Below are 7,776 nucleotides of genomic sequence, written 5' to 3' on the forward strand. Positions count from 1 at the left end.
CCGCGTAGCGTTTTCTCTTGAATAGAGCTTAAGTTAGGATTCATTGTATTCCTTATGGTTCGTATAGAAAGGGTACTGACATCTGTCTTTTCGTGTTAACAGATGGTTAACGCTAGAAATGGACAGAACATGCAAGGAACTAGGAAGGAAAGGAGAACGGCACGTAGGCAACAATATCTCCTACGGCGTCAGCAAATGGAGGTAGAGCAGCAAAGGCTTGGGTTTCAAGATGACATGGATCAGTTTCAGGAGGAACAGGAGAATGTTCAACAGACTCTGGACCAGGTCAGAGATCCAGAGATTCCTCCTCACCTCAATGACCTCGTTGCTCGGGCTATAGAGGCTGGGGTAACAGCTGCACTTCGGAATCAGCCTCAGGTACAGCCGGCACCTGTACCAGCACCAGTGGTTCAGACGGATTCTTGGGGAAAGGCTAGGAGCTCTTTCACAAAGGGGAGTCCACCTGTGTTCTCAGGCTCAACCGATGCGAGAGCAGTTCACCAGTGGAAACAGGACATTGAGCATCATCTTCGTTTGGTTCAGTGCACGGAGGTTCAGAAGCAGATGCTTGTTACTTTCAAGCTAGTTGGGGATGCACTACAGTGGTGGGAGTCAGTTACCACCTCAGAGGAGAGGATGACATTGTCTTATGATGAGTTCAGTGCTCGCTTTTATGAGAAATATTTTCCCTATGCAGTCAGGGCAGCTATGAAGACCGAGTTTCTAAGTCTGCAGCAGGGAAACATGACAGTGGCGGAGTATGAGCAGCAGTTCACACGCTTGTCTCTCTTTGCACCGAAGGAGGTGGATACAGAGGAGAAGAAGTGCAACAGTTTTGTCAAGGGACTGATGTGGTCTATCAAGAGAGCTATTACAGGTAGTCCAGCCTATACTACCTATGCTTAGGTGGTAGACGCCGCTCTACAACAGTATCAGTTGACTGTGGACATCAAACAGGCTCGTGGTGAGAAGCGGGGAGATAAAGACTCTACTAATCAGTCAGCTGAAAAGGGGAATGGCAATGGTCACGGGCAGAATGACAAAGGCAAGTTCCAAGGACAACAGCCTTGGAAGAAGCACAAAGGTGGTTCAGATGGTCACCGAAATGGGGCACCATTGCAGAGGTAACAGAATGGGGGACCACAGGCAGGACAGGGTCAGCCACAGGCTAACCGACAGAGGAGGCCATTTGGTACTTTCCAGGGTAGTTGTTACACTTGTGGAGAGTATGGTCATACCATCAGGCAGTGTCCTAAAGCAGGACAAGGACAGGGACAGAGACAGTATGTGCAGCAGGGACAGAGGGCGCCAGTGCCTCTACCAGCTCCACAGGTTCCACGGATTCAGGGACAAACACATCTGGCTTTACCGGCACCGCCGCAGACTCAAGGACAGGCACCACAGCAGTTGCACTATGGCAGGGTGTATAACCCCATGCCACAGGATGTTCAGGCACCTCAGACTATTGAGGGTAAGTTTCTTATTCATGGTTTGCATGGACGTGTTTTATTTGATATGGGTGCTACATACTTATTTGTAGCTAGGACTTTTGTTGCTTTGTCTGGGATGAGGACGAGGGTATGCACTAGACCTCCGGGTATTTCTACACCATTGGGTGATACAGCTATTATACATGAGAGTGATGGGCCTGTGACACTAGATATTGGCAGACTCAGATTTCTAGCCAATCTATTGGTCCTGGACATGCACACTTATGATGTGATACTTGGGATGGATTGGTTGTCTCACTACCATGTCCAAGTTGTTTGTTTTGATAGATCTATTATTTTTACCATACCTGGTCAGGATATGTATGTAGTAGCTATGCCACGTTCTAAAGGGGGCGGCAACACCTATTTGTTCCATGTGGAGGAGGAAAATGAGGAGGGGATTACTGTGTCATTGGATAACATACCGATTGTACAGGATTTCCCAGATGTATTTCAGGAGATTCCAGGGTTGCCACCTAGTCGCGAGATCGATTTTGTGATAGACTTAGCTCCAGGCACTGTGCCTATTGCTAGGGCACCCTATAGGATGGCACCGGTAGAGATGAGAGAGCTGAGGGATCAGATTCAGCAGTTACTCAGCCAGGGTTTTATTCGTAGGAGTACATCACCTTGGGGAGCACCGGTTCTGTTTGTAAAGAAGAAGGATGGTTCGCTTCGTCTGTGTATAGATTACAGGGAGTTGAACAAAGTTACGATTCGTAACAAGTATCCTTTGCCCAGGATTGATGACTTGTTTGATCAGTTAAGGGGAGCCACATATTTCTCCAAGATTGATCTGCGTTCTGGGTATCATCAGCCGAGGGTCAGGGAGCAGGATGTTCCTAAGACAGCATTTCTCACGCGATATGGTTCTTATGAGTTTCGAGTTATGCCGTTTGGGACGACTAATGCACCTGCAGTATTCATGGACTTAATGAATAGAGTCTTCCGGGCTTATTTGGATCAGTTTGTTATTGCCTTTATTGATGACATCTTGATCTATTCTCGGTCGGAGGACGATCATGCTAGACATCTTCGCATAATCTTGCAGACGCTTCGTGAGCACCAGTTATATGCCAAGTTCGAGAAGTGTGAATTTTGGCAGCGGGAGGTGAAATTTCTGGGTCACGTGATGTCAGAAAAGGGGATAGCAGTGGATCCGGCCAAGGTTTCAGCGGTGGTTGAGTGGGGACCGTCTATATCACCTACTGAGATTCGGAGTTTTCTCGATCTGGCAGGATATTACAGGATCCAGGGGTTCTCCAAGATAGCAGGACCACTCACTCATCTGACCAAGAAGGGTGTACAGTTCGTGTGGGATGAACACTGTCAGCGAGCTTTTGATGAGCTGAAAAGGAAGGTGACTTCTGCACCGGTTCTGGCTACTCCGCAGAGCGGGATAGAGTATCTTGTTTACACGGATGCTTCGTTGCAGGGTCTTGGATGTGTATTGATGCAGGAGGAGCGACCGATTTCTTATGGATCTCGGAAACTTAAGCCTCATGAGCTTAATTATCCAATACATGATTTGGAGTTGGCAGTAGTGGTCTTTGCCTTGCGTATTTGGAGGCATTATCTGTTGGGTGAGTCCTTCAGATTATTCAGTGAGCATAAGAGTCTGCAGTACTTCTTCACTCAGCGAGAGCTAAATATGAGACAGCGCAGGTGGTTGGAGTTTGTAAAAGACTATCATCTTTCTATACAGTACCATCCAGGGAAAGCGAATGTAGTGGCGGATGCACTCAGTCGCCGACCTGTTGGTAGTCTTTCTGCTCTATTCAATACTGAGTGGAATGCTTTAAAGAGTGTGGATGAGTTATCGGATGCTTTTATGGCTTGCATGGTGGTTACACCTTCTATCATTCGCAAGGTTTTACAAGCACAACTCACCGATCAGCAGTGTGTCGACAAGGTCGCAGAGATAGCTTCCGGAGAGGTTCCATTCTACTATGTTGGGGCTGATGGAGGTTTAAGGTACAAGGGACGGTTAGTGGTACCTTCTGCTGATAATTTGAGGAAGGATGTGATGACTGAGACTCATCACTCTGAGTTTTCTGTTCATCCAGGAGGCGATAAGATGTATCAAGATATGAAGCGGCAGTTTTGATGGGCAGGTATGAAGAGGGACATTGCTCTTTTTGTTTCTCAATATAGTACTTGTCAGATGGTTAAGATTGATCATCAGAGGCCGCCAGGAGCTCTACAGCCACTACCAATTTCGGAGTGGAAATGGGAGAGCATATCTATGGATTTTATGGAAGGGTTGCCAAATTCTTTCAAGGAGCATAATTCCATATGGGTCATTGTGGATAGGTTGACCAAGTCAGCTCATTTCTTGCCTATTTGCACTAACTACACTTCGGAGCAGTTGGCGAGGCTTTACATTTCAGAGATTGTGAAGCTACATGGCATTCCATTGTCTATTATATCGAACAGGGATTCGAGCTTTGTATCGAACAGGGCTTAGGGATTCTTTCTAATGCAACTCCATGTTGACTATAAACACATCAATGTTTTGTCATCATCAAAAAGGGGGAGATTGTTGGCCTAAGGATTTTATCTAAAGGTCAATCTTATGTTTTGATGATTACAATCCATTAATGATGTTTATGTACTAATATTTTCATTGAGTGAAGTATAGTTGATCAATCATGCAATCCTCAATGATGAGCTAGAAGTTCCATTTCAAGCATTCCAAACACTCAAGCAATGATTTCAAAGAAGCATCAAAGTATAAGAAAATAAAGAAGAACTCGGACTTCAAAGATCATTCAAGCTTTTCAGCAAATGTTCATCAAGCCTAGACAATCATGATCAAGAAATGAAGAAAAAGGTAGATAGGATGGTGAGAGACTTAAGGTTTAATGTCAAAGTTTAGTTGAATATATTTTGAAGCTCAAAATTACAATTCATGCATATCATTCTCATTTCATCTTTTAAAGAACATAAAATTACCTCATTAAGTTTTTGAATACATTCATATGAGCCTTACATCATACTGGAATTAATTTTAAGTCTCCTACTGAAAGTAGAGAAGGCTCAGGGGAAAGTAGAGAAGGCTCTACGAAAGTAGAGAATGCTCTAAAAATCTAGAAAAGGCTCAGAAAATTAGAGCAGGCTCCATTTCAATTAGAGACGGCTCTAAAAGCTATTTTTCAATGAAAAATGAAGTTTCCATCCAAAGAGCAGGCTCCCAAAAAGGAGAGCCGGCTCTCAAGGCTAGGGAGCCGCCTCCTTCTAGGGTTTTGATCTACAACGGAAACTTTTTCATTTATTGTTTTGCAACCACCTACAACAGCTATATTGACCATTATTTATCTATAAATATAGAGGTTGGTCTGCATAAAAAATAACACTATTACATAGAGCATTCTACCATTCCTGAAAAGCATTAAAGAAGCATTCGTTAAGCTTTCATTCCCTCTGCTTTCATTTCCTCTCTTACATTTCATTTTACTGTAGTAATTCTAAGCTTCAGATATATATTCATCTTTACTATAGTCGTGAGCAGAACTGTGTACTTTTATCTTTAAGAGATTTATTGTACAATTCATTTCTATTCCAAGTTATTGTAAAAGGGTTGGTGTAACCCAAAAGAATGTCTAGGAGAAGGGTATTCTCTTAGCAAGGAAGAGAAGCAAGGTCTTGCTTCAATTGAAGGTTTGCATTCCACCATTAAGGAGAAGCTCTAGTGATTTTGGGAAGTCTCAAGGGGGACCTTGAGCCGAGGAGTAGGAGTTCCGAACCTCGCTAAATCGCCGAGTCATAGTTTGCAATCTCTCATCTCTATCTCTCTTATACTTATGCCATACACTGCTTGAATATTTCAGTTTCTCTGTGTTTAATAGTTTGTTAGATTTAATATTTTTAAATTGCAAAAATTGGCCCTTGACTCTATTCACCCCCCCTCTAGAGTCAATTAGTGACTAACACATGCTTAGGTAGACTCCAGGGGTTAAATTAGTGCTAAAACATATCTTTTATGTATGTTTAAACCATGTTTAAGTTCGTTGAATTAAACTGGTTGAGATTTCTTAAAGTTTCTAACTGAATCCTGCTGTTGTTGTTTGTAAGCTTTGTTTAAATCTATGTCATTGATGCATAACAGTGACTTATAATCAATCTAAGACATTGATTTAACTCTAGAAAAAGTAATAAAAGAATGTTACAGAGGCTCTGGGTATCGCCGGAGGCAAAGAAGACGAAGTAGAATCGGACAACGGCTCTTAAGGGAAAGAGAGCAGGCTCCCAAAAGGAGGGAGCCACCTCCTTCAAAGCAAAAACTAGCTCCCACATGGAGGGAACTGGCTTCCAAGGGTGGGGAGTCAGCTCGCATTGTTTTGGAGCAAGCTCTCAACTTAAGAGAGCCTGCTCTTGCCCTGAAACACGCAAAATTAGTTTTTAGGGGCTGTTTGGGTTGTCTGGAGTATTTTCAAACTGTTTAAATTGCACTGAAGGATGGAAATAGCTATGATGGATCTATGAAAATATTAGGAAGCATTATCACATTAATGTATTAAGGAATAGAGCAACATAAAGTGAAAGAAAAGCCTACAAGTGGAATACTGTTCTATTAATTTGTTTGCTTACTAAAACTTAGCAAACCTTTTGTATATGATTTAATAATATTTAATCATATTCCAACAGTGTTATAAGTGTAAGGGATTATCTGAAAATAACTGTGCTTGGATTGGATTAAATTGATGTTTTTAATATATTATAAACTGCATCAATTTATGAACTGATTAAAGGATTTAATTGCTTACTATAATTCTAGCAATTTATCTATGTATGATTAAAGAGTATTAATCATGTTTAGGTACGGTAATAAGCATAATTGACTAACTGAAATGGTAGTATGCTTATATGGAGTTAATTGATGTTTTAATTATTTAGATTTCATCAATTGTTGGATGTATGGATTTTTATGAAATTTATGTTTAAGAATTTCATTATAATGTGTTCAGTATTGATTCTAATTATCATTATATTGTTCTGGATTATAATTGATAAACTGTTTGTTCTGTTTTGTCAATTATTGGATTTGTTGTGTGTGTATGCACCGATATGGGATGGTGGCATACTAGGAATGGATTAGTTCAAAACACTAAGTCCTACCTATTCTAGAATAAGTTGGATTAACTATAAAAGTTAAGTCCTACTTATATATATGTGTATGCACCGATATGGGATGGTGGCATATTAGGGATGACTTAGTTCAAAACACTAAGACCTACCTATTCTGGGGATGGATTAGTTTAAAACACTAAGTCCTACCTATTTGAAAATAAGATGGATTAACTGTAAAAGTTAAGTCCTACTTATAGTGATATGTCAGGTCAATAAACCTTTGAATGACATTCCTTGAACGGATTTTTATGTAATTATGATTATGGTGCCGTGATATGAGCTTGAGTCTCAGAATCATGGTTAGGGTGTGTATATCGCCTAGGATGGATAACTGGACATAGTTGCTGTTCCCTAGTAGGTCTAAATACACATGACCACGTTATGTGCGATTTGCATGGTATCTCTACTCATGTTGAGACAGACCTATTGGGCTAGTGAGCATTTTACAATGTGTATTTATACATATATAGACTATTCTAATTATTGTTGTGCTATCTAGGATGTATCTGCGTATCGAGTTTCTGGATGGATTGTAGTAGGATAGAACTTGCATGTGGGCCTGACCCACTCTTATTTTTCAGGTGTTCGTCAGTTCTAGGCTTAGAGCTTGATCATGCTGAGCAGATATAGTCACTCACTCCTTCGACTACGTAGGACTTCTATTCTTATTTTAGTTTTGAATGTTGGTTCTATATTTTACTTTCATTTAGGATTATTAGGGGTCCACTAGATGGATTCCCGAGTTATACGGATTTGGAAAGTTTAATATTATATCAATGTATAATATTTTGAAGATTTTTAATTTAGAATTCTTTCAACTTATTATTTTATTCTTATTTCATTTTTTTATTCCGTGCTTATTTACATATTAATTGTTTGGTATCCCTTGGATCTGTGCTCGGACTTGATCACCCGTGGCTCTAGAATCGAGGGGTATCATAACAAATAGCTAGCACATTGAACGCTAGGGAAAAGGGGAAAATGTCTTTGAATCTACCAAAACAACAATTCGTTGTAGAGACCAATTCCTCATCGGAATGTCACACAATTGAGCATGTCAATGCGGTGTCGACCCTGAGGAGTGGAAGAGTGATTAATAATCAAGTTGGAGTTCACAATGAAGAGAGTGAACCGGAGTAACCAAAAGTGTACACCC

The sequence above is a fragment of the Cornus florida genome, unplaced genomic scaffold (genome assembly GCF_030987335.1).
Source record: "Cornus florida cultivar Cherokee Brave unplaced genomic scaffold, ASM3098733v1 CherokeeBrave_3.0.0_Hap2_Chr05, whole genome shotgun sequence".
Taxonomy (NCBI): domain Eukaryota; kingdom Viridiplantae; phylum Streptophyta; class Magnoliopsida; order Cornales; family Cornaceae; genus Cornus; species Cornus florida.